The sequence below is a fragment of the Neoarius graeffei genome, chromosome 11, assembly GCF_027579695.1.
Source record: "Neoarius graeffei isolate fNeoGra1 chromosome 11, fNeoGra1.pri, whole genome shotgun sequence".
In the NCBI taxonomy this organism is placed as follows: domain Eukaryota; kingdom Metazoa; phylum Chordata; class Actinopteri; order Siluriformes; family Ariidae; genus Neoarius; species Neoarius graeffei.
The window spans coordinates 47796073-47822948 of NC_083579.1; the positions used below are offsets into that span (position 1 = coordinate 47796073).

The 26876-nt window shown below is 40.5% G+C and overlaps 1 protein-coding gene across 3 annotated transcripts in view; it reads left to right on the forward strand.

Moving 5' to 3' along the window:
* The window catches only part of bahd1 (bromo adjacent homology domain containing 1), a 146539-nt gene that overhangs the window by 23078 nt on the left and 96585 nt on the right, over positions 1-26876 (forward strand). Inside the window, exon 1 of one of the 3 annotated variants that reach the window (XM_060934058.1) lies at positions 13717-13780. The exons of the other annotated variants lie outside the window; for them this stretch is intronic. The gene's annotated coding sequence lies outside the window, so the exon portion shown is untranslated. Of the gene's footprint in view, positions 1-13716; positions 13781-26876 lie in introns of those variants that run through there. 3 annotated transcript variants of the gene reach the window in all.

The window sequence follows — 26876 nt, forward strand, 5'->3', positions numbered from 1 at the left end:
GAATTTTTTTTTTCTTCTTCTTTTCCACCATTATGTGTAACCTCTAGAGACTGTCCTTGCATGAAAATCCCAGGAGATGAGAAGTTCTGAAAAACTCAAACCAGCCCATGTGGCACCATGGCATATTCCGAGGCATGGAGATTACATTTTCCCCCTTTCTGATGTTGGATGTGAAGTTTAAATGAAGCTCTTTTTGTTTCTTCATGGATTTATACATTATAATAATAAATTAGAGATTAATAAGGGATAAATTAGCTCATGTTTAAAGTCATTAATTTTTGTGTAAAGCTGCTCTGCGACATGCCTGTTGTTAAAAGCGCAATACAAATAAACTTGACTTTGACATTATGCTCGTGCCATATATTTGGCTGATTTGGATAATGTGCAGGTGCACAACCTTTTGTGTTACATTACATGGCATTTAGCACACACTCTTATCCAGAGTGATGTACACCGAGTGCAAAATTCAGGTGCTGAACTTCGAGAGATCCAGTGCCAACTGAACAAGTGATGGCAATACCTAGTGTAATATTCTGAAGTACCAATACTCAAACAGCCAAGGAAACAAACCAACCATATAAAGTACAAGTAAATAGAGAGCTCAAATGGCTAACCCCAGGTTAGACAGTCTAGACCAGGCTGTTTACTGAAACGCAGTGGACCGGGAAGCAGAAGAGAGGTGCAGCCTGAAGAAGTGAGTCTGCGCTTGAAGGTGGTCAGGGAGTTGGCAGTTCTGACCTCAATGGGAAGGTCATTCTACCAATGGGGAACCAGGACAGACCGCAGTCTTGAGCGGGCTGGGCAGGAACGGAGAGGAGGAGGGGCCAGGCAATCAGTAGTAGCGGAGTGTAGGGATGGATCAGACTCTGGAGGTATGCTGGCCCTAACCCCTTAACAGCCTGGTAAACTAGCACCAGCGTCTTGAATTTGATATGAGCTGCGATAGGTAGCCAGTGCAGGTCGGCAAGCAGAGGGGTGACATGAGAAGAATGAGGGAGGTTGTAGAGCAGGCGAGCTGCAGCATTCTGGATGAGCTGTAGGGGTCTGATGGCAGAAGCTGGAAGGTACAGCAAGAAGAGAATTGCAGTAGTCCAAGCGGGAGAGGATCAGTACTTGGACCAGGAGCTGAGTAGACTAGGTGATGAGAAAATGGCAGATCCTTCGGATGTTGTAGAGAAGAAATTTGCACGTCCAGGTCACTGTTCGCTGAGGAGGAGAGTTTGTAGTTGAACACAACCCCTAGGTTCTTTGCACTGGGTGAAGGTGGCCTAGAGATGTCCCCCAGGCAGATGACGGTGTCCAGGGGTAGAGAGGATGGAGCAGGAATGTAGATTACCTCCGTCTTCTGGGTTGAGCTTCAGGTGATGCTTGTCCATCCAGCTCTGGATGTCACGCGGGCAAGCAGAGATCTGTGTGCCAGAAGGAGGAAAAGAGAGAAACAGTTGGCTGTCATCAGCATAGCAGTGGTAGGATAGACCATGAGCAGAGATAATTGGCCTGAGAGAGGGAGAAGAGAAGCGGACCAAGGACTGAACCTTGAGGGACACCAGTGGTAAGTGGGTGTAGTGCTGATACAGTACCAAACCGGGTAAACTGGAAAGAGTGACTGGACAGGTAGGACTTAAACAAGTCTAGGGCTGTCCCGCAGATCCCTAGAGCTGATAAAGATGACCGGAGGATGGGGTAATCAACAGTGTCTGATGCAACAGAAAGGTCAAGGAGAATTATGACAGAAGAGAGACAGGCAGCATGTGCTATATAAAGTGCCTCATTGATGGGGAGAAGCACAGTCTTGGTTGAGTGACCGGCTTGGAAGCTGGACTGGTGAGGATCCAGGAGGTTGTTCTGTGAGAGAAAAGAGCAGAGTTGGTTAGCAACAGCACATTCAAGCGTCTTTGATAGGATGTCTTAAGTGCATGATGAGGTTAAGACTTGGATGTAGCTGTTGTATCTGTCTAAATCAAAGAGTGAATGAGTGCAGACTTTCAGCTTTAATTTGGTATGTACATGCAAATCTAAATCAGGAGAATGGTGTAGGAATTAGGGCACTTTTCACATGTGAGGTGTTCCCCCATTATTTTATTTTTATTTTTTTTAGGGATCAAAAATTACATTGCAGGCATTTAGCAGATGTGCTTATCCAGAGCGATGTACAAGTGCAAAAGTCAGGTACAAGAAGAGCTGAATTTCTAGACAAGAAAGTTCTAGTGCCGAATAAACATCTCATTCTCATTATCTCTAGCCACTTTATCCTGTTCTACAGGGTCACAGGCAAGCTGGAGCCTATCCCAGCTGACTACGGGCAAAAGGCGGGGTACACCCTGGACAAGTCGCCAGGTCATCACAGGGCTGACACAGACAACCATTTACACTCACACCTATGGTCAGTTTAGAGTCACCAGTTAACCTAACTTGCATGTCTTTGGACTGTGGGGGAAACCGGAGCACCCGGAGGAAACCCACGCGGACAGGGGGAAAACATGCAAACTCCACACAGAAAGGCCCTCGCCGGCCACGGGGCTCGAACCTGGACCTTCTTGCTGTGAGGCGACAGCGCTAACCACTACACCACCGTGCCGCCCCGAATGAACATGTGATAGAATAACATTTAGTGTAATTAATAATAATAATTACTTTAACATCATTTCCATAATAACATGGCTCTTCATTTGTTAATTTAAAACACACACATATATATATATATATATATATATATATATATATATATATATATATATATATATATATATATATATAAAATAAATATGTAAATGTATTAATTTAGCTAATTGGATATTAAAAATTGACAAATATATATATATATATATATATATATATATATATATATATATATATATATATATATATAGTGGTGCTTGAAAGTTTGTGAATCCTTTGGAATTTTCTATATTTCTGCATAAATATGACCTAAAACATCATCAGATTTTCACACAAGTCCTAAAAGTAGATAAAGAGAACCCAGGTAAACAATTGAGACAAAAATATTATACTTGGTCATTTATTTATTGAGGAAAATGATCCAATAGTACATATCTGTGAGTGGCAAAAGTATGTGAACCTTTGCTTTCAGTATCTGGTGTGACCCCCTTGTGCAGCAATAACTGCAACTAAACGTTTCCGGTAACTGTTGATCAGTCCTGCACACCGGCTTGGAGGAATTTTAGCCCATTCCTCCATTCAGAACAGCTTCAACTCTGGGATGTTGGTGGGTTTCCTCACATGAACTGCTTGCTTCAGGTCCTTCCACAACATTTCGATTGGATTAAGGTCAGGACTTTGACTTGGCCATTCCAAAACATTAACTTTATTCTTCTTTAACCATTCTTTGGTAGAATGACTTGTGTACTTAGGGTTGTTGTCTTGCTGCATGACCCACCTTCTCTTGAGATTGAGTTCATGGACAGATGTCCTGACATTTTCCTTTAGAATTCGCTGGTATAATTCAGAATTCATTGCTCCATCAATGATGGCAAGCTGTCCTGGCCCAGATGCAGCAAAACAGGCCCAAACCATGATACTACCACCACCATGTTTCACAGATGGGATAAGGTTATTATGCTGGACTGCAGTGTTTTTCCTTTCTCCAAACATAACGCTTCTCATTTAAACCAAAAAGTTCTATTTTGGTCTCATCTGTCCACAAAACATTTTTCCAATAGCCTTCTGGCTTGTCCACATGATCTTTAGCAAACTGCAGATGAGCAGCAATGTTCTTTTTGGAGAGCAGTGGCTTTCTCCTTGCAGCCCTGCCATGCACACCATTGTTGTTCAGTGTTCTCCTGATGGTGGACTCATGAACATTAACATTAGCCAATGTGAGAGAGGCCTTCAGTTGCTTAGAAGTTACCCTGGGGTCCTTTGTGACCTCGCCAACTACTGCACGCCTTGCTCTTGGAGTGATCTTTGTTGGTCGACCACTCCTGGGGAGGGTAACAATGGTCTTGAATTCCTCCATTTGTACACAGTCTGTCTGACTGTGGATTGGTGGAGTCCAAACTCTTTAGAGATGGTTTTGTAACCTTTTCCAGCCTGATGAGCATCAACAACGCTTTTTCTGAGGTCCTCAGAAATCTCCTTTGTTTGTGCCATGATACACTTCCACAAACATGTGTTGTGAGGATCAGACTTTGATAGATCCCTGTTCTTTAAATAAAACAGGGTGCCCACTCACACCTGATTGTCATCCCATTGATTGAAAACATCTGACTCTAATTTCACCTTCAAATTAACTGCTAATCCTAGAGGATCATATACTTTTGCCACTCACAGATATGTAATATTGGATCATTTTCCTCAATAAATAAATGAGCAAGTACAATATTTTTGTCTCATTTGTTTAACTGGGTTCTCTTTATCTACTTTTAGGACTTGTGTGAAAATCTGATGATGTTTTAGGTCATATTTATGCAGAAATATAGAAAATTCTAAAGGGTTCACAAACTTTCAAGCACCACTGTATATCTCTCTCTCTCTCTCACACACACACACACACACACACACACACACACACAATATTCTGTTGAAGTACCATCAGTCAGCAAACAGCCAAGGAAAACAAGCCAACCATACAATAATTGGATAATTAGCTGCTTAGCTGTTCTGTAGTCAGGTGTGTGTGTGTGTGTGTGTGTGTGTGTGTGTGTGTGTTTATTCCCTCATTATTTCACTTACAAGTAAGCAGATAAAAGGTCTAGAGATAATTTCAGGTGTTGCATGTGGACTGTCACTGTTAACTCCCAATATGAAGTCCGTGAAGCAAATCATAATTAACATGAAAAATCAAAACAAACCCATGAAAGAGAGAGTAAAAACATCAGGTGGGGCCAAATCAACTGTTTGGCACATTCTTAAAAAGAAAGAACACATTGGGTGAACTCAGAAACAACCGCGATGGATGACCGAGTAGACTTGGCTGGATGAAGAACACCCTCCAGGAGGTAGGTGTACAAGTACCTGCGCCAAAGGCAACAATCAAGAGAAAACCTAACCAGAGTGAATACAGGGGGTTTTCCACAAGATGTAAATCATTGAAGAACAGGAAGTTCAAACTGGAGTCTGGTGGCAAAAATAAATTAAAACGCCTGTACAGTTCTGGAACAACATCCTATGGATAAACCTGACTGTATGTACAGTGGTGCTTGAAAGTTTGTGAACCCTTTAGAATTTTCTATATTTCTGCATAAATATGACCGAAAACATCAGCAGATTTTCACACAAGTCCTAAAAGTAGATAAAGAGAACCCAGTTAAACAAACGAGACAAAAATATTATACTTGGTCATTTATTTATTGAGGAAAATGATCCAATATTACATATCTGTGAGTGGCAAAAGTATGTGAACCTTTACTTTCAGTATCTGGTGTGACCCCCTTGTGCAGCAATAACTGCAACTAAACGTTTGCGGTAACTGTTGATCAGTCCTGCACACCGGCTTGGAGGAATTTTAGCCCGTTCCTCTGTACAGAACAGCTTCAACACTGGGATGTTGGTGGGTTTCCTCACATGAGCTGCTCGCTTCAGGTCCTTCCACAACATTTCGATTGGATTAAGGTCAGGACTTTGACTTGGCCATTCCAAAACATTAACTTTTTATTCTTCTTTAACCATTCTTTGGTAGAACGACTTGTGTGCTTAGGGTCGTTGTCTTGCTGCATGACCCACCTTCTCTTGAGATTCAGTTCATGGACAGATGTCCTGACATTTTCCTTTAGAATTCGCTGGTATAATTCAGAGTTCATTGTTCCATCAATGATGGCAAGCCGTCCTAGCCCAGATGCAGCAAAACAGGCCCAAACCATGATGCTACCACCACCATGTTTCACAGATGGGATAAGGTTCTTATGCTGGAATGCAGTGTTTTCCTTTCTCCAAACATAAAGCTTCTCATTTAAACCAAAAAGTTCTATTTTGGTCTCATCTGTCCACAAAATATTTTTCCAATAGCCTTCTGGCTTGTCCATGCGATCTTTAGCAAACTGCAGGCGAACAGCAATTTTCTTTTTGGAGAGCAGTGGCTTTCTCCTTGCAACCCTGCCATGCACACCATTGTTGTTCAGTGTTCTCCTGATGATGGACTCATGAACATTAATGTTAGCCAATGTGAGCGAGGCCTTCGGTTATTTAGAAATTACCCTGGGGTCCTTTGTGACCTCGTCGACTATTACACACCTTGCTCTTGGAGTGATCTTTGTTGGTCGACCACTCCTGGGGAGGGTAACAATGGTCTTGAATTTCCTCCATTTGTACACAATCTGTCTGACTGTGGATTGGTGGAGTCCAAACTCTTTAGAGATGGTTTTGTAACCTTTTCCAGCCTGATGAGCCTCAACAACGCTTTTTCTGAGGTCCTCAGAAATCTCCTTTGTTCGTGCCATGATACACTTCCACAAACGTGTTGTGAAGATCAGACTTTGATAGATCCCTGTACTTTAAATAAAACAGGGTGCCCACTCACACCTGATTGTCATCCCATTGATAGAAAACACCTGACTCTGATTTCACCTTCAGATTAACTGCTAATCCTAGAGGTTTCACATACTTTTGCCACTCACAGATATGTAATACTGGATCATTTTCCTCAATAAATAAATGACCAAGTACAATATTTTTGTCTCATTTGTTTAACTGGGTTCTCTTTATCTACTTTTAGGACTTATGTGAAAATCTGATGATGTTTTAGGTCATATTTATGCAGAAATATAGAACATTCTAAAGGGTTCACAAACTTTCAAGCACCACTGTATGCATGCATGCATGCATGCATGCATGCATGCATGCATGTATGTATGAATGAATGAATTTTTGCTTCCACACTTTTCTATATCCACCCACATGCAGAAGACCCAGTAGGTGAAATTTAAACAGATATGGGTAAAATGACACAAATGGCATCCCGAGCCATCATATAACTGAATGAGGCAGGCAGTAATTCTGGGACTCCGCAGCTGAGAGAACCTTGAAGTTGAATCCAGGAGGAAATGACGCAAGCTGCCTGAGCGAACATTAAAAAAGGTTTCTTTTTCTTCAGAAATTGGCTTCAGAGTCTACAGCACAAGGAGTTGCTAATATTTCGTGTGATCTACAGTAGAATACTAACTTTCCTACAAATGTCTTCTGGAATTATTGGCACCCTTAATTATGATCATTATATTAAAAACATTGAACCCAATAATTACAGCTTTATAATAAAATGGTGTTTTTCTATCAAAATGTACAGCATATGGCAAAATTTACACTTAATGAATATTTTAAGTGAATGCAGAAAAAAATATTGTTCTATGCAATTCACTCTCAAGCCACAGAAGCACTTGTGTTGCCTTTTACCATGTTCTGTTTCCCTGGAGTATAAATATGATGTTGCATGCATATGAAATCCCCATGCCACTCATTAGTATGGGAAAAATAAAAGGACTTTGAACACACAACAAACAAATTGGGTAATGGGTATAAAAATAAATAACCAGTTAGAAATACCATTAATCATGACTGGACCATAAGAAAAAAGCTTCATATGTCTGAAAAACTGGAAATTTACCAGAAATTGGACCTATGAGCCCACACAGTGTGGAGGATTGTGAAGAACCAAAAGATCAGAGTTTTAGAATTACACAGTTCTTGTTGTTGGTTCTTGTGGTTGTCAAGTTTCAAGCTACATTCCACTTTCATAACAACAAGCTCTTTGTAAATGTTTCAAGAAAGAAACTCGATTTCTTTCTGAGAAAATCTTCCAAAAGGCAGCACCTGGACTTGAGCTAGTGTAGTTGGAGTACAGATGCCACGGTATGTTGTGGTCAAGATGAAGCCAAAATGCAGTTTTCATGTACACTATCAGCATGTTTGGTGAGAAAAGGGGATTTCGTACAAGGAAAAGCACCTGATGGATAATGTGTATATGGAGGTGGATCGGTGATGCTTTGGGGCTGTTTTGTAGCTGGTTCTGGGGTTCTTGTGAAGATTGATGGCATGTTGAATTCTGCTAAGTACCAGGATATGTTAGCCCAAACTCTGGTTGCCTCAAGGAGGTTCAGACTTGGCCATATATTGAGCTTGTAATACGATGATGAAACTGAATCATAGCCTCCGGGTATGAACCTTTCAACAGAGATGTTTATTACTGGTCTGTACTAAATTAAAGCTGCACTTTGACTATTGGCAAGTTGAAGAGTTTTCTAATGTGGTTTTCTTTATTTCCACTGTCAGAGATTATATAAGAGAGTCTCTCAAATGGTGCTTCTCGACTGAACAGCATGGCTAGGCAACACCGCAAATGTGAAATGAAACCAGCCATCTTTCATTTGATGCTAATATGCTGATTTTCTTTGGAGTGAACTAAAAGCACAAGACATAGCAAGTTTGTTTTAATGGGAGTGTGGGCACCCAAGCACGAGCGTGAGAATACTTGTGAGCATACAAATGAGCAAACCTTCACTTCGTGGCTGCCCACACGCCCAAACACAGCAAAGTGTGCCAATACTTTCATCTTCAGCTCCATTATACGATATCCGATGTAGGGTGCAAACAGCCAAAAGGAAGCCTTTCAGGATTTGCCTTTGAAGATGGAGGATTTTCCTTGGATCAGGAGAAAGATATATGAAGGATCCAGAACATTACTTCAGAATGAATGGGAAACATTAAATTGCTGTTTCAAACTGTGGTGATGTGATTTTAAAATGAATTAGAGGAAGGGTTCAAAACACTGGCAGACAATCATAGCTAGATTTGTGACGATACCAAAATCACGTGTAGCATTGTGTCTGTTGATACCAAATACTTTGCACAAACATAATAAAAAAGACACATTTATGCAGGCGCACACACAGACTAAACATACAGACTAAACAAAGTCAGTCAGTAATGTAATCAGCACTACATGACCTTTTTGTAAATCTAACACACTTAAAGGGATCCTCCAGCGGATTTACATTTAAACTTGCGTTAAGTAAAAGTATTTGTACATTTTCAACAGTCAAACGTTCATTTTCAGAGACCAAATAGTGTTCTAGAAAATTTTTTTATTAAAATACCAGATCGACCTCCTGTGGAAATGGCGCATGCAATGACGTGGCGTAGTAGAAGCTTGGAGCAACTCGGCTGTTTATGTCCTCTGCTTACATCGTCGTTTTGGTAGTTTTACAAGTGTTTTTACTGAATTTATAGTGTTTTTTTTTTTTTTTTTTAAATAAGCATGCCTCATTGCACAACATATAAATGCCAAAATGACGCTAAAAAGAAGGACGAGAAGAACTTTTCACCATTTACCTGGCCAGAATCGTCAGACTATTCGCAAAAAATGGGTTCATGCCATCGGAAGACCTCAAACCAATCTGCCTGCGGTGCCCTACTTATGCTCCGAACCTTTTGAATCGTCTTGTTTTAATGAATCGACGGAATTAAAAGCAAGATTCATGGGGGTTTCGAGAATAAAAAGCGAGATAAGACTATGCCGTGCCAACAATATTTGCCCATCGTTCCGCTTCAAAAGTCCACTGCTGCAGTGTTGAGTGGCAACAGGGACAACAACACCGGGAGATTAGTTTCGACTTTGTTCTACTGCGGTTCTTTGTCGTATACAGGGATGGATCCAGCCCAAGAATCTGACAGATGCACATTTGCAGAACATTTTCATAAATTTTACCAGATCGCTATGGATTTTTACAGGGGCGTAGAGCACACCGACCCCTTTCCGAAGAGTGCAGCCACGGCCCGCTACGACTGCGGCTCGGCCTGCTATTCGCCCCGAAGCCGTGTGCATGTGCGAGGATTTAAAAATTCATAACTCGACCACCAAAAGTCCTAGTCCTGACAAACTTTACAGGCACCTCCCTCCCCCCAAAGACCTTTCGAAACAGCCCAGGCTCAGCCTGCTACGACTGTGGCTTGGCCCACTATTCGTGGCGAATTTCGACCTCTTTCTGAAGCATTTTATTGGTTTGACCTAGATTCTTTCTCCGGTCATGCTATACAAAGCATCGTGAGAATACAGGTAATTAGGTCAGGTAAGCGTCACCGCTTACCACAGGTGGATCCTGAAGCATTGGTCTGTTGGTTGAGCATGGCTATAGCCCATGTAGCCTGCTAGTGGTAAAGTAAACAAACGCCCCTTGACCGATGCCAAGTGGTACGCACACATTTCTGACCAATGCACGTGCATCGGTTTTGATCCGTCCCTGGTATGTTATCGGTGTCTTACCTGGTGAACTGTAATCGGTATTCTGATGCGTTGTAGGCTCTTCAGTGTAATACTGGAAGAAAATGCGGGTAACAAGGAAAACAACGATGTTAAAGAACAATCACTGACAGATTAAGAGACGGAGCATTCGACTATACGGTCGACTATACTCCAGATAAGAGAATTACTCATCTCATCTCATTATCTCTAGCCGCTTTATCCTGTTCTACAGGGTCGCAGGCAAGCTGGAGCCTATCCCAGCTGACTACGGGCGAAAGGCGGGGTACACCCTGGACAAGTCGCCAGGTCATCACAGGGCTAGAGAATTGCTCTCTTATCTGAAACATTTTACTCTCTTAAAGAGGGATATTGCTGTGCAAACAGATGAACCAGTCAGTGTTGAAGTCCAGACAGAGACATTTGTCTTCAAAGACAAGATTATCCAGTGTTCTTTGTTGGGAGATGAAAGCATCTCATTCGATGATTCATTTGAAGTCTACTTGCAAAACCACAATGTAAGCAGAGGATATAAACAGCCGAGTTGCTCCAAGCTTCCACTACGCCACGTCATCGAATACGTCATTTCTGCAGGAGGCCCATCTGGTATTTTCATAATTTATTTATCTAGAACATTATTTGGTCTCTGAAAATGAATGTGTGACTGTTGAAATGTACGAATACTTTCACTTAACATAAGTTTAAATGTAAATCCGCTGCAGGATCCCATTAAGTTAAAGAAAAACAAATAAGTAACTAAATTATTCATAGTTGAACTAATGCGTTCTGAAATAATGCATTTGTTTTCTGTCCACATTCACTGGATATGAGCAATTGCAAGTTCTGATTGGCTACTCTACTACTAGGATATCAGCTCCTATATTGTGGGTAGAGAAAAACAAAATGGTGAATCATGTTGCTGAACCAACCGAGGACAAAATAAAAACTCTACTCGAAAACAAAAACCCCCCAAACATAACCGCAACAAAATATGGGATGAAAGTATTTGATGGTAAGAACGTATTTTATTTATTTATTAATTTTTCAAGAATTATAACAGTTTTCACAAATTCTACTGTCCTTTCACCAGTTTGTTTAAATTCTAAATTAAAATTTGTTGGACATTTTGTCTAAAGGTGGGGCGGCACGGTGGTGTAGTGGTTAGCGCTGTCGCCTCACAGCAAGAAGGTCCTGGGTTCGAGCCCCGGGGCCGGCGAGGGCCTTTCTGTGTGGAGTTTGCATGTTCTCCCCGTGTCCGCGTGGGTTTCCTCCGGGTGCTCCGGTTTCCCCCACAGTCCAAAGACATGCAGGTTAGGTTAACTGGTGACTCTAAATTGACCGTAGGTGTGAATGTGAGTGTGAATGGTTGTCTGTGTCTATGTGTCAGCCCTGTGATGACCTGGCGACTTGTCCAGGGTGTACCCCGCCTTTCGCCCGTAGTCAGCTGGGATAGGCTCCAGCTTGCCTGCGACCCTGTAGAAGGATAAAGCGGCTACAGATAATGAGATGAGATTTTGTATAAAGGTTTGTTTGTTTGTTTGTTTGTTTGTTTATTGAATTTGCAAAAAATGAAAATAAAAAAAGCTCTATTGCTCAAAATCCAGTGAATGTGGATAGAATAAAACAGTTATTCCACTCAATCTCGTCGTACATGGCTTATAGCCAACTCGGTGCTACGTGCCTCGTCAGCTATCAGCTCATGTACGACTCAATTTTGTGGAATAACTGTTAAATAGCTGAGGACTTCAGACAATGTGAATGCAGCATTAGTTTCTGACAATTAAAAAAAAAAAAAAAACACCATAGTTAAAGTCATCAAGAGATGACCTAGCCCCCCCCCCCCCCCCCCCCCCCCATAAAACCCCACTCCAAATTTTCCTAAGTTGAATTAGTTGCCATGGAAAAAAATAAAAATCACAGAAATGCCAAAAGGCACAACTCCTGTAGTCATGTAACATAACTGTCAGGTTTCGTGAAAAAATTCCTAAGTTTTTGAGTTATGTTCTGAAAACTAAAATGTTTACAGACGGATGGATGGGCAGAGTGATAGCTGCCCCCCCCCCCCCCCCCCCCCCCGGAATTATATGCCAGTGGGATAACAAAAGTAACATGTGGCTACATGCCCTTCCATTCTATAGAAGCAAAGCAAAAATACCTCGTCAATTTTGGAGCCAGAGTTTGCACAGTAGAGACAAGAGTCCACTTCAGGTACACCTACTCATTTGGCAGGCCCGTCCCCTTCTCCCAAAACCAAGGTCCAGCCAAGGCTGTAAATCACTTTATTCCCAACTTTACCAATGCCTTCTCACGATGTAGTAGAATGGCTTTTTTTTTTTTTAACTAATTTCTGGGAATAAAAAGTGTGCCATTATGAACACCGAGAGAAATGAACTGTTCAAATTTGATGCTATAGATGGAAAGATCGTTTAGAACAGAAAAGTGAAATGGAAAATAAGCTATTCTGGAATTGGCAACATTTACATGGACCCTTTATTATTAATCCATTTAATAATTGGATTTAAGCTTGCTCTTATGATGAAATACTCCATTCTGATTGAGAATTTAATCTGAATGAAAGAGGTGGTGTAGACCTCTGATAATCTGTTTGATCAGAAAATAATAGCAGTGTAACCACTCGAGTGGATTGCCTTCTGCGCATATTCTATAGGCCTTTGTGCAGTGAGGTGTTGTGTTTTGCAGTCTCACGGTAGCAGTGTGCATAACGTCACATGCTGTTCCTGGAAGTATTGCACGATTGTACCAAGATTTCTGTTGTTGAAAGACCAATGTTTACTTTTGACTTATGTTCAATTAAAGAATTAAATGGAATTACTCTTGGGGGGGGGGGCAATTGTGCCAAAATAAATGTTCTAGTAATTTAGAATAGGCGGCAAAGTTATGGCTCCGTACAGGACGGCATTTGGAAACAAATTATCTTGTGTTCGCCTTCTCCTGGTCAGCACTTCTACGAGGAGAAGATTTCTTTCCAATTGCTTCAATCAGTTTGGCTAAAATACTCGCCATGTTCATCTTTTACAGAAAAGAGTAAGGCAGCTATGCAGGATTGTGCACATGTCAAATTTTATTCTGATTGTAATCCTTGGGATGCTCACCAATCTGATCGCTTTCATGTACAGTAAATGGTCCGTTCAGACTCGCTGATCGTAATTAATTCACATGTAAAAGATGTGTGAATGTAAATATAGCTAATGAAACTCCTGGGGATGGGCCGTGCTACACGTTCTACTGCAGCCAGCCAGTAGGGGCGCTAAACCTGTGGTGGCTTCAGAATTTCTGTCTGTCTATCTGTCCGTCATTGGTTCATAAGGTCCCAGTGTTTTGCATGTTCAACACCTATCTTCATTTTGAACACTGATGTTTTATCACCCTCCTTCAGAATGAGGCTACATAAAAGTTAGACGTTTAATTTGTGATTGCAGTCATGGGGAAAACTTCATGAGCCACTACATAGAAAACCCGTTTTTCTAAGGCAAGGTTGTGATTCCTGTCAGCCAGGTTTCTTGCCTCATTGCTCGAGTTGCCATTTTGCAGTGTTGGGGATTTGTCTGTTTTCCTCCTGTGTTCATGAACAAGGTAAGAAAATTTATGTTGAACTATACGTCCACAGAAAGTCCTGCCCACTCCTGCAGTTATTTTTGTTTGCACCTGTTCGCAAGATTTTCTAATGAGCTTAAAGGGCATATTCTGGACCAATTTCGTGTGTGGTGTGTGGGTTTTTTTTTTTTAAATATGAAAGTATGTCCCTTTACACACTCATCCAGAAGGGTAATTTTGCACAAGGCCATCTGTCTACAGAAAAAAAAATGACAAAATGCGCCTGGAAAAATCCCAAGGGAGTCTGGAGCCAGATTCGTGACGTCACCTGCGGAAGCGCCAGCAGGCTGATCGAGCTTTGCACGGTTTCAGTGCACAGCCTGTGTAGACCAAGCGCTCCCATTTCCCTCTCATTGTCCGGTCTTTTGGAAAACGATGAGTACTAATCCCATCAAGATTGGTGTTGCTACACCCTCCTACTACGATACATCTGTTAACCATTTTAATAATTACGTGATAACGTTGAAGAAATTTGCAGAAAACCACCAGGTCGTTTTCTCATAAATAAACCAGCACTGACGTAGGATTCAGAGGGAGGCGTCCCGCAGGTGACGTCACGAAAATCAGTGTTTCCCGGGAAATCCAAATGCCAGGTTTTTTCGGAGGCGGACCAATTCACCTCAAATGGCTTGATTTCAACTGAATTTTTCTGGTATTGCGCAACGTAAAAAAATTACAGAGAATGCAAAATGTTACAGATATTTGACCAAAGTTTAATATAAAATAGGAGAATTACATTGATCTTGCTCCTGAATTTACCCGTGATATGCACTTTAATGTGTTCTATATCCCAAAATATAAACAAATGAGTAATGTAATCTACAGAGAGCCCAGCCATTATCAATGAATGATGAGCTCACATGGTACCTGAGCAAGAAAGGTAACTGAATTAGCACAGGTACTTGAGTACAGCACGGCTCGTATAGCCATGGAAATGGCAGCAACGTGGAGGACTGTGGGTTCTGTACTGAGCCGAGCCATTTCTAACCATTTCAGTGAAAAAGCCTTAAAAAGTACTGACAATAATAATAATAATTATTATTATTGAATTAATTTTAGCTTTGCAATAAAGATTTTATTGAGTGTTCCACATTTCAAGCTATTTAATTGAAAGAGACTGTTGACTAGATTGGACTGGAGTAATATTAAAGATTCATTCTGGAGAAATTTCCCAGCATTTCAGCCACTGTTCATTTGAACCGCAGGGATACAAATAGAATGGTGAAAAGCGGAAGAAGACGAAGCACGGTTTTATTAGAGGCAGAAAACAAATCACTGCTGTTCTAAAATATTTCACAGATGTTTAACAGATTTACTGTATGGTCATGTTGAAGTTTTAGGGTTATTTTTTGCAAGCTGGCTATTTACAAATACATAGGTCTATAAATGTTGGAAATCTTTTTATATTTGTGTAAAATGTACAGTACTGTGCAAAAGTCTTAAGCACGTAAAGAAATGCCTTAGACCAAAAATGGCTTAAAATTATGAAATGAAATGTTTTAGCATTTAAAAAAATACTATAAACAGCAGTAAGCCATAATAAATGAAACAAAGTCAATATTTGGTGTGAGACGACCCTTTGCTTTTAAAAAAATAGTATTGGGTACAATGAGTGCAGTTTTATAAGGAAATGAGCTGTAGGTTTTACTGAGCATCTTATAGAACCAGCCACAGTTCTTCTGGACACTTTGACTGTCACACTCGCTTCTTAAAGGGCATATTCTGGACCAATTTCGTTTTTTTTTTTTAATATGAAAGTATGTCCCTTTACACACTCATCCAGAAGGGTAATTTTGCACAAGGCCATCTGTCTACAGCAGAAAAGAAAAAAATAAAATAAAACGCGTCTGGAAAAATCCCAAGGGAGTCTGGAGCCAGATTCGTGACGTTACCTGCGGAAGCGCCAGCAGGCTGCGCAAGCTTTGCACGGTTTCAGTGCACAGCCTGTGTAGACCAAGCGCTCCCATTTCTCTCTCATTGTCCGGTCTTTTGGGAAACGATGAGTACTAATCCCATGAAGATTGGTGTTGCTACACCCTCCTACAATACATCTGTTAACCATTTTAATAATTACGCGATAAAGTTGAAGAAATTTGCAGAAAACCACCAGGTCGTTTTCTCATAAACAAACCAGCACTGATGTACGATTCAGAGAGAGGCGTCCCGCACGTGACGTCACGAAAATCAATGTTTCCCAGGAAATCCAAATGCCAAGTTTTTTCAGAGGCGGACCAGTTCGCCTCAAATGGCTCGATTTCAGTTGAATTTTTCTGGTATTGTGCAAGGTAAAAAAATTGCAGAGAATGCAGAATATTACAGATATTTGACGAAAGTTTAATATAAAATAAAAGAATTACATTGAGCTTGCTCCTGAATTTACCTGTGATATGCAGTTTAATTTTGCACCAAAACCCAGTAGCCTTCATTGTGTTTTTTTCTTTTTTTAATCTGAAAAGTGCTCTCTTATGTAATGTGATGCTCAGATACAAACTTTTTTCTTTTCCTGTAAGATTTAATTTTGTGCTGGAAAACGAACGTTCAGAACTCCTGAAATGTTTTTGTACTGACTCAGTAATGTAGAAGGCATAAAATAGAAATCTATAATAAAGTTTTTGTGAAAAAAAAAATAGGGGGCCTACGACTTTTGTACAGTAGTGTGTGATATATATATTATAGTATGTTCTCTGTTTGTGATGCTATTCTAAAGCCTGTGATTCATAGGCTTCATCGCGAAAGACTCTCAGTAGAATTTTTTTTTTTTTTGTGGGTAAACAAACTTCATGACTGTGTTAAAACATTTAGATCGGTTTCTAAGTTGGCCAGCCAGCCAGGGATTTGATGGTTTTCAGGTTTTAAATAACTCCATGTCAGTGTATTTTGGGTTATTGTTCTGCCAAGTGATCCTGATCAAGTTCCAACCAGCAAGTTTTGCATGATTTTTGTGTTGCAAACATCTTGTTCATGCCTTCATTGATGAAGATTAATGAGCCAGTTAAAGCCAGAGCTGTTGAAGTCCAGTTTTATTATTCCGGGGACTTTTAAAATGCTGAGTTTGATGTGAAATTTTTTTTTTTTAACATTAAAACATTCACCGTTGTGCCATAAAAAAATCAGTAACTATTACGTTTGGTAGTGGCCATCCATCTCTCTCACTGGAGGCTAGATTTATCTCTCCTCATTATCTCTAGCCGCTTTATCCTGTTCTACAGGGTCGCAGGCAAGCTGGAGCCTATCCCAGCTGACTATGGGCGAAAGGTGGGGTACACCCTGGACAAGTCGCCAGGTCATCACAGGGCTGACACATAGACACAGACAACCATTCACATTCACACCTACGGTCAGTTTAGAGTCACCAGTTAACCTAACCTGCATGTCTTTGGACTGTGGGGGAAACCGGAGCACCCGGAGGAAACCCACGTGGACACGGTGAGAACATGCAAACTCCGCACAGAAAGGCCCTCGCCGGCCACGGGGCTCGAACCCGGACCTTCTTGCTGTGAGGCGACAGCGCTAACCACTACGCCACCGTGCCGCCCGGCTAGATTTATAACATATTCAAAATCTTTTTAAAATCATATGAACTAAAATGAGCCTTTGAGTTTTGCTGATGTCTGAGTAATACCTGCTGTCAGGCTCATTTTATCAGTTGGTATCTATATTTAGCCAAGGCCTTTAGCCAATAGTGCTGCTAAACAGGTTCTAGTTAGACAGTGTGAAGCCTGCTGTGAAGCACTAAGAGCCTATTTACTGACTTTGTAATTTGGTTTTTGATGTGTTGGCCTTCTCAGGCATGGATCATGCTGTTCAATAATGCTACGTCACCAGCATACAGTCATGTGAAAAAAGTACACCCTCTTCTAGTTACATGGTTTTACAGTACCAATCAAGACCTAACAAAAAAAAAAAATCATCTGATCATTACCAGGTCCTAAAATTATACAAATCTAACCTCTGGTGTAAAGCAACACACAACAGATTCCACCGTGTCATTATTTATTTAACAAAAATTAAGTGAAAAATGCAGAATCCTGTGTGAAAAAGTAAGTACACCCCATGATTCAATAGCATTTAGAACCGCCTTTTGCAGCAATAACTTGAAGCAGTCGTTTTCTGTATGATTTTATCAGTCTCTCACATTGTTGTGGAGGAATTTTGGCCCACTCTTCTTTACAACATTGCTTCGGTTCATTCATGTTTGAGGGCATTTGTTTATACACAGCTCTCTTAAGGTCTCGCCACAGCATTTCAATTGGGTTGAGGTCTGGACTTTGACTTGGCTGTTCCAACACCTTGATTCTTCTTTTTCAGCCATTCTGCTGTAGATTTGCTGGTGTGCTTGGGATCATTGTCCTGTTGCATGACCCAATTGCGGCCAAGCTTTAGCTGTTGGACAGATGGCCACACATTTGCCTCTAGAATACTTTGGTATACAGAGGAGTTCATGGTTGACTCAATGACTGCAAGGTGCCCAGGCCCTGTGGCTGCAAAACAAGCCCAAATCATCACCTCTCCACCACCGTGCTTGATAGTTGGTATGAGGTGTTTGTGCTGATATGCTGTGTTTGGTTTTCGCCAAACATGGCGCTGCGCGTTATGGCCAAAAATTTCCACTTTAGTCTCATCTGTCCAAAGGACATTGTTCCAGAAGGCTTGTGACTTGTTCAGCTGCATCTTTGCAAACCTAAGCTGTGCTGCCATGTTCTTTTTAGATAGAAGAGGCTTTCTTCTGGCAACCCTTCCAAACAAGCTATACTTGCGCAGTCTTTTTCGAATTGTACTGTCATGAACTTTTAACATTTAACATGCTAACTGTGGCTTATAGAGTCCTAGATGTAGTTGGGTTTTTTTTGCAATTTCTCTGAGCATTGCATGGTCTGACCTTGGAGTAAATTTGCTGGGACGTCTACTCCTGGGAAGGTTGGCAACTGTCTTGAATGTTTTCCACTTCTGAATAATCTTTTCTCACAGTAGAATGATGGATTTCAATTTATTTGGAAATGGCCTTATAACCCTTTCCAGACTGATTGCAGCAACAATTGCTTCTCTAAGATCATTACTGATGTCTTTCCTCCTTGGCACTGTGTTAACATACACTTGAGTGCTCCAGACTAGCAAACTGCCAAAACTTCTGCTTTTTAAGAGGTGGCCACACTTGCTGCTGGTCAATTAATCAAATTCATTTGATCAGCAAGACCTGGCTGCTAATTGCCTTCATAATTTCTATGGAAGCAGTAAGGGTGTACTTAATTTTTCACACACACACACTGCTACTGCATTTTTGGCTTACTTTGTGTTAAATAAATGACAGGGTGAATATTTGATGTGTTATTGGTCATCTGAGGTTGTATTTGCCTAATTTTAAGACCTGGGAAGGACCAGATTTTTTTCTTTTTTTTTTTTTTTAAATTATGCCCTGACACTTAAAACCTAGACTTGAAAGAGGGTGTACTTTCTTTTTCAAATGACTGTATATTGTAAGATTTTCCTGTGGGAGATAAAAAATCTCATTCATTCATTTCAGATGATTTTACCCTTGCACGAAACTCTTATATGCCTAAACATGTTTTTGGTCCTCTGATCATGGTGGGGAAGCTGTGATGGTGGATGCAAAGGACTTAATATTATGATGATGGACAAGCCAAATTTAAAACAAGAAGACAGAGTAATCTATATCCCCTGCCATATATTGTAACTATATACCAAGTTTCAAGATATTATTTGTCACATTTCTAAGTTCTGAAGAAACCAACCCTACCTCTTTACACTGATCTTAGCAACCCATGGCACAAGCCCACTGGACCTTTGGTCCAGGCGAGCTAAAAATAAAAAAAAATTCTCACATTTCTTAGTATCAAAAGGCACATATACATTACTTAATCAACACACATGCCAACTTTCAAGACCATACCACTTGTTGTTTTCAAGTTCTGCTCCGGAAACAAAACCTACCCCTAAGACTAACCTGAGAGTCTGAAATTGTTTCCATGGAAACATGAAAAATTAAAATTTCTGAAATTTCTTAGTATGGAAAGACACCTCTACATCACCTTGTTAACATGTATACCAAGTTTCAAATCTGTATCATGAATAATTTTGGATCTGTGCTCCGGAAATGAACATTGCTCTTAGAAACTAAGTCAAAATCTATTTTTTAGGTAAAACTTTGAAATATTTTTTCAAAAATCCAAAATAGCAAAAGGCACCAGTTCACATGTTGCTTGAGATGTACAACCCCGATTCCAAAAAAGTTGGGACAAAGTACAAATTGTAAATAAAAACGGAATGCAATGATGTGGAAGTTTCAAAATTGCATATTTTATTCAGAATAGAACATGGATGACACCAAATGTTTAAACTGAGAAAATGTATCATTTAAAGAGAAAAATTAGGTGATTTTAAATTTCATGACAACAACACATCTCAAAGTTGGGACAAGGCCATGTTTACCACTGTGAGACATCCCCTTTTCTCTTTACAACAGTCTGTAAACGTCTGGGGACTGAGGAGACAAGTTGCTCAAGTTTAGGGATAGGAATGTTAACCCATTCTTGTCTAATGTAGGATTCTAGTTGCTCAACTGTCTTAGGTCTTTTTTGTCGTATCTTCCATTTTATGCTGTGCCAAATGTTTTCTATGGGTGAAAGATCTGGACTGCAGGCTGGCCAGTTCAGTACCCGGACCCTTCTTCTATGCAGCCATGATGCTGTAATTGATGCCGTATGTGGTTTGGCATTGTCATGTTGGAAAATGCAAGGTCTTCCCTGAAAAAGACGTCGTCTGGATGGGAGCATATGTTGCTCTAGAACCTGGATATACCTTTCAGCACTGATGGTGTCTTTCCAGATGTGTAAGCTGCCCATGCCACACGCATTAATGCAACCCCATACCATCAGAGATGCAGGCTTCTGAACTGAGCGCTAATAACAACTTGGGTCGTCCTTCTCCTCTTTAGTCCAAATGACACAGCGTCCCTGATTTCCCTAAAGAACTTCAAATTTTGATTCGTCTGACCACAGAACAGTTTTCCACTTTGCCACAGTCCATTTTAAATGAGCCTTGGCCCAGAGAAGACGTCTGCGCTTCTGGATCATGTTTAGGTACGGCTTCTTCTTTGAACTATAGAGTTTTAGCTGTCAACGGCGGATGGCACGGTGAATTGTGTTCACAGATAATGTTCTCTGGAAATATTCCTGAGCCCATTTTGTGATTTCCAATACAGAAGCATGCCTGTATGTGATGCAGTGCCGTCTAAGGGCCCGAAGATCACGGGCACCCAGTATGGTTTTCCGGCCTTGACCCTTACGCACAGAGATTCTTCCAGATTCTCTGAATCTTTTGATGATATTATGCACTGTAGATGATATGTTCAAACTCTTTGCAATTTTACACTGTCGAACTCCTTTCTGATATTGCTCCACTATTTGTCGGCGCAGAATTAGGGGGATTGGTGATCCTCTTCCCATCTTTACTTCTGAGACCCGCTGCCACTCCAAGATGCTTTTTTTTTTTTTATACCCAGTCATGTTAATGACCTATTGCCAATTGACCTAATGAGTTGCAATTTGGTCCTCCAGCTGTTCCTTTTTTGTACCTTTAACTTTTCCAGCCTCTTATTGCCCCTGTCCCAACTTTTTTGAGATGTGTTGCTGTCATGATATTTCAAATGAGCCAATATTTGGCATGAGATTTCAAAATGTCTCACTTTCGACATTTGATATGTTGTCTATGTTCTATTGTGAATACAATATCAGTTTTTGAGATTTGTAAATTATTGCATTCCGTTTTTATTTACAATTTGTACTTTATCCCAACTTTTTTGGAATTGGGGTTGTGTACAAAGTTTCATGACGATATCTTCAGTAGTTTTGAAGATGTGACCGGACGGATGGATGGACGGAACCTGTTTCTATATCCCCCACGGATAACTAGAAAGGCACTTGATAGAGTGCATACCTCCGCCAAACCACATATTCAGATTTGCATCAAAATCTAATTTACTGTTCCTTGACCCATGAGCTACCTTTTCCTCAAAATTTCATCAAAATCCATTCACTGTTGTGTGTTTTTTTTTTTTTTTTTTTTTGAAACGTTGGGAACAGACAAACAAACAAAAGTGAAAATATAACCTCTTCCACCAAAGTTGGCGGAGGTAAACAAAACAAAAACAGCTTCTGCATAGGAAATCACAAATCTTCTATTACTGAGGTACCATATGAGAGTCCTGAGGTGGCTTGCTGCATGAGTGAGCCCTGGAAAACATGAAGAAAATACAGTATAATGTTTGGACAAAGCCTTTAAGTAGGCTAGCATACTTTTTATTTAAAAGCTGTTCAAAGAAACCATGCTGAGGCTTATTACAGCAAACAGGCCAGAGACTCGGGGAGATGCAGAGAGCCGCCACCACCTCCTACCATGATGAGAGTAACAGTACTGAGGATATTGTTAAGCCAGTCATTATCTCATTATAATTCTCAGCAGTTTACATTCTAGTAATAGTACCATGCACCTTCATGAATTTTTTTTCTTTTTAGAAGAACCCTTTATTTGTCACATGCACACTTAAAGCACAGTGAAATTCATCCTCTGCATTTAACCCATCTGAAGCAGTGAACACACGCACACACTCGGAGCAGTGGGCAGCCACACCAGAGCGCCCGGGGAGCAGTCAGGGGTCAGGTACCTTGCTCAAGGGCACCTCAGCCCAAGGCCGCCCCACGTCAACCTAACTACATGTCTTTGGATTGTGGGGGAAACCGGAGCACCCGGAGGAAACCCACGCAGACACAGGGAGAACATGCAAACTCCACACAGAAAGGCCCTCGCCGGCCGCTGGGTTCGAACCCGGAACCTTCTTGCTGTGAGGCGACCGTGCTAACCACTACACCACCGTAACCTAAAAGTTTCTGCCTTCATAGTGGTTCATTGTTGTTTTATAACCAAAAAAAAAAAAAAGGATATGATTTCAACACAAATCGCAGAGCAGCTGACTTGATACGTCATGTTTAACATGTATTATAACCCTCCAGGAAAACATCATTAAAAGTAGACAGCCTTTCGATTTCATAAAATCGGTGAAATTTAGTTTCCTCTGAAATTTGGTCATTGTGATTGTGTATATATGTATGTATATGTATGTTATTTACCAGCTGGGAGGTCCGTATCGTGAAATACCGTGCCCGAGGTCTTGAAAGTACTGAGCGAGGCCCTCTGGGCCGAGGTCAGTATTCAAGGCCGAGGTCACGGTACTTCACCATACGGACCGACCTTAAGCTGGTAAATATTTATTTTTTTCTTTACCAAATTCTAACAGAAAACGAGAGCGTCCGAAAAGGAAAACCGAGCCGCCATTTTGAATCCTCGTTCACGGCTGTAATGCAAATTGCTTCCTCCTCGGTATACAAGTGCACTTCCATGACAGGAAAAAAAACTACGTTTTGCCGCCTATGTAGTCCCCTATTTATACAAATAGGAGTCATTCAGGATTCAGCCATGTTTTTGCTCGACCAAAGTTATACAGTATTATGACCTTTATGTTTCATAAATAAAGCCATTTGGTGAAACTTTGAAGAAGAGATTTGTACTGGTTTAAAGTTTTTACCTAACGTAATATTATGTATTAGGATAACATGGTCCAAAATGGGTCTCATTAACTAATGAGATCAAACTGTTAGCAAGTTACAGGTTTTAGCTTTCTCCTGAAATGTTTTATTTTATTTCTTCTTCCTCAGGGTAGTAAAACTCGCTTTCGCTGTGAACACTGTCGTTATCGCTATCCATGCTGTAAAATTGATGCTATTCTCCTGAGAAATGCTGGCAAAAATGTATAAGATTTTTGATAATCTTATGAATAAATCTTATAAAAAAAAAAGATAAATGTTGACAAAAAATGCTACTATGTTGTTGTGAACGAGCGAGTCGCCGGATGTCGGTAACCGGGGTCCGTAACTGGGGTCCGTACCATAGGATATGGACCTGCTCACCAGCCAATCAGAGCGCAAGATTTGGCCCGCGAAAAAAAAAAGTTTATTTCTGTAATATCTTTAAAAAAAGCTCAGGCCATTCTGTGGCTGGGAAGTTATTTAATTTGATGGGATTCCCTAGCAAATGTGCATGAAATCGCTCGAGGAAGTCCGTGTGCGCATGCACAGGTTTACCTTGACCGTGCACTGACAGTTCCATCATTCTGCCACTAAACAAACAGCTGATCACACCGAGGTGCTCACTGACCGCCGATATTTATTAGTTTGGTCCTGCGTTTCCTTTCTTCGCAATATAACGTCTTTTCTTCTTGCTTTCTGTTATGTAGTCGGTCGTTCATGTTTCATTCACACACTCGCGTCCGCCATTTTTCTCTCCTGTTTCAAATTTGTATCCCACAATGCCTTGCACGAACGAGGAAAGCCCACCATGTGATGCATGACGTAGTATCTTGAATTGGGTCATGGTGAAGCAGGAAAAAATGGTGGCAAATTAATTTATTAATTGTTCTATTTAAAAAAAATAATAAAATTGGAAGTCTGTGATTCGAATTCAGTAGCTTTCAGTCCACTAAACAAAAAATAATTGGGTGTCAGGGAATTTTATATATACAGGTAGTCGTCGACTTACGACCGCGTTTGGTTACGACTGACCGGTCGTAAACCGATTTGGTCGTAAGTTGGCCTATGTTAAATGAACGTAAGTATATTGTGATGTGTAATGATATTGTAATCATCTTAAAGTCTTATTTTATCAACATTTTTTTATTTCATTACCTTGGCTCATTATTTGGTTTAAGTCAAACACTGCATACTACACTGCGTACAGTACAATTCGTTTAATATGTGCAAAACAAAAAATATGAAATACAGGTGTGAAAAATAAAAAACCTTTTAGTTTGAAACATACCAAAATACAAATGTAAAACATAGCAAAATACAAAATTTAGTGACCGCTGGCATCACTTGTGCTTGGCTGTGGGTCGTCTACGTCATCATCAGCTGTTGCAGCGCTCGGGCTGGCGGGAGCATTTGCTTGTTTCATAAACCAGGAGTTGGGGTGGAAACTGTTGTACGCGGCAAGAGGCTGGATGCTGGGCGCTGCCAGGAGCTGGGGCGGAAACTGTTGTACGCTCAGCTAGCTCAGCTGGGAAATACTGCAGGTCATTCATACCTACTGCTGTCAGACTGTATAACACCCACAACTTGTAACGTAGCACCAATAACCTGTTTGTCGTTATATTTGCACTACTTCACCACTACTACCTCTGCCATCTCTCATCGATGCAATTATTATGTGCAATAATATAGGCCTTAAACTATTTTTATGCATACTTATATATACACATAAATATAAATGTGTGTGTGTACAGAGTCTACCTGTAATGTGCAATTTTTCCAAGCCTCTCAATAAGGCAATTTTTCTATACTTTTTCACGGTAGATCATGCAAATAACCCTCTGTATTTAATCCTTCGTTTGTCTAATTTTTATTTCAGTTTTATTTGTTATCTGTTTGATATTTTCTTGCTACTGTAACACGTGAATTTCCCCTATGTGGGATGAATAAAGTTAATCTAATCTATCTGAACACTTGCCAGTCATAACCAGACGGTCGTAAAGTCGATCGGTCGTAAGTTGCATAGGTTGTAAGTCGACGACTACCTGTAATTTTATTTACATTTTTTAAAAACTGAACTACACTTGAAAAATCTGAAAGCGAGTCTACCTTTTAACAGTTGAGCAAGTAATCAGTGATCTCAGGCAGCTTATATGCATAAAACTGACTTGTTGAATAAGCATCTCAAATTTACACAGCATGACTTGTAATAAGAAACCACTTCTTCTTTTGCTTCATGCAATCTTATCACTTTGCATTTGCATATTGCACAGAACAAGGCTATAGCTGTGCTCGCTTTTAACTGCGCACATGCATAAGCAAGATGACTGGGTTCAGAGACATGCAGTCAGGGGAGGCAGGAGAAGCAGAGCCTCACCTGTCATGCTCCAATGAAAATAGACATTATAAATGTAAAATAATATATATATTTTTTTAAATCAAGGTTTTTCTCACTGATCTATATTAAAAATGTCATCTTTATGTGATTTGGTTGTTTTTATCATCAAAATCGCTGATTTGCGGAGCTCGGTGGCAAGTACATCCCAGGCACAGAGGTGTGGCAGTGGTGAGCTCTGCCTCTCCTCTGATTGCGCAGTTCCATTGAAATGGAGTTGAGCACGGGTAATAAGCATGTGCCTGTTGCTATTTCTGTGAAGATCACCAATATAATGTTTGTACACCCCTTCTTTGTGTGTCCATGCCTTCTATAGTCTGGGTAACTTCAGCTATTATCTCTGCCACACTGAGGAGGGCATGCACGAGCCCAAGTAACGATGACGCTCCCTTTCCTTCTACGGTTAGCTAGCTCTAGCAAAATTTGACAGCCGCAGATATACTACAGTTACAACACCTTTTTTTTTTTTTAAATGTATTTAGTTTTTTTTCCTCTGCTTTCATTTCTTCTAAATGTGTCTGCACCAAAAAATGGAAAATACAATATCTAACCTTCAAAATTTCTCGAAATTGGACTTTCAAACTAAACGGGCAGTGATTAAATAATGGAAGACCCATGCCAGATCTAAATGGACTACTTTAAAGTAATGGATAGAAGATAGGCATATGGATTTTATTTATAAGTAAAGCTAAGACCCTGCAATATATACTGTATATATATTTTTTCCAATTGTGTTGAATGAGTGAATTAAATTTTTAATGGAACTGCATTGGCAAGAAGGGCCGTCGTGGGCGCAGATGTGAGTCAGAGGCATTCAAAAATTTAACGGGTTCTTCCTTGGCCCATGCCATATCTTTCCACCACCAAGCGTTATAAAAATACTTCTTAGATTTTATGTAATTCTGCACACTGACCGCACCAAAAGCATACCGAAAACCGAGGAATAAAACGTGAATCAAATCCATAGGCTATGTGTGCGTAAAGAATGATGCTATAGAGAACATAATGTTGCAGAATCAGGAGAATTTAAGCTATATCTCTTTGGGGTGTAAATGTGTAAATCTGACTCTGATACTTATCCAGT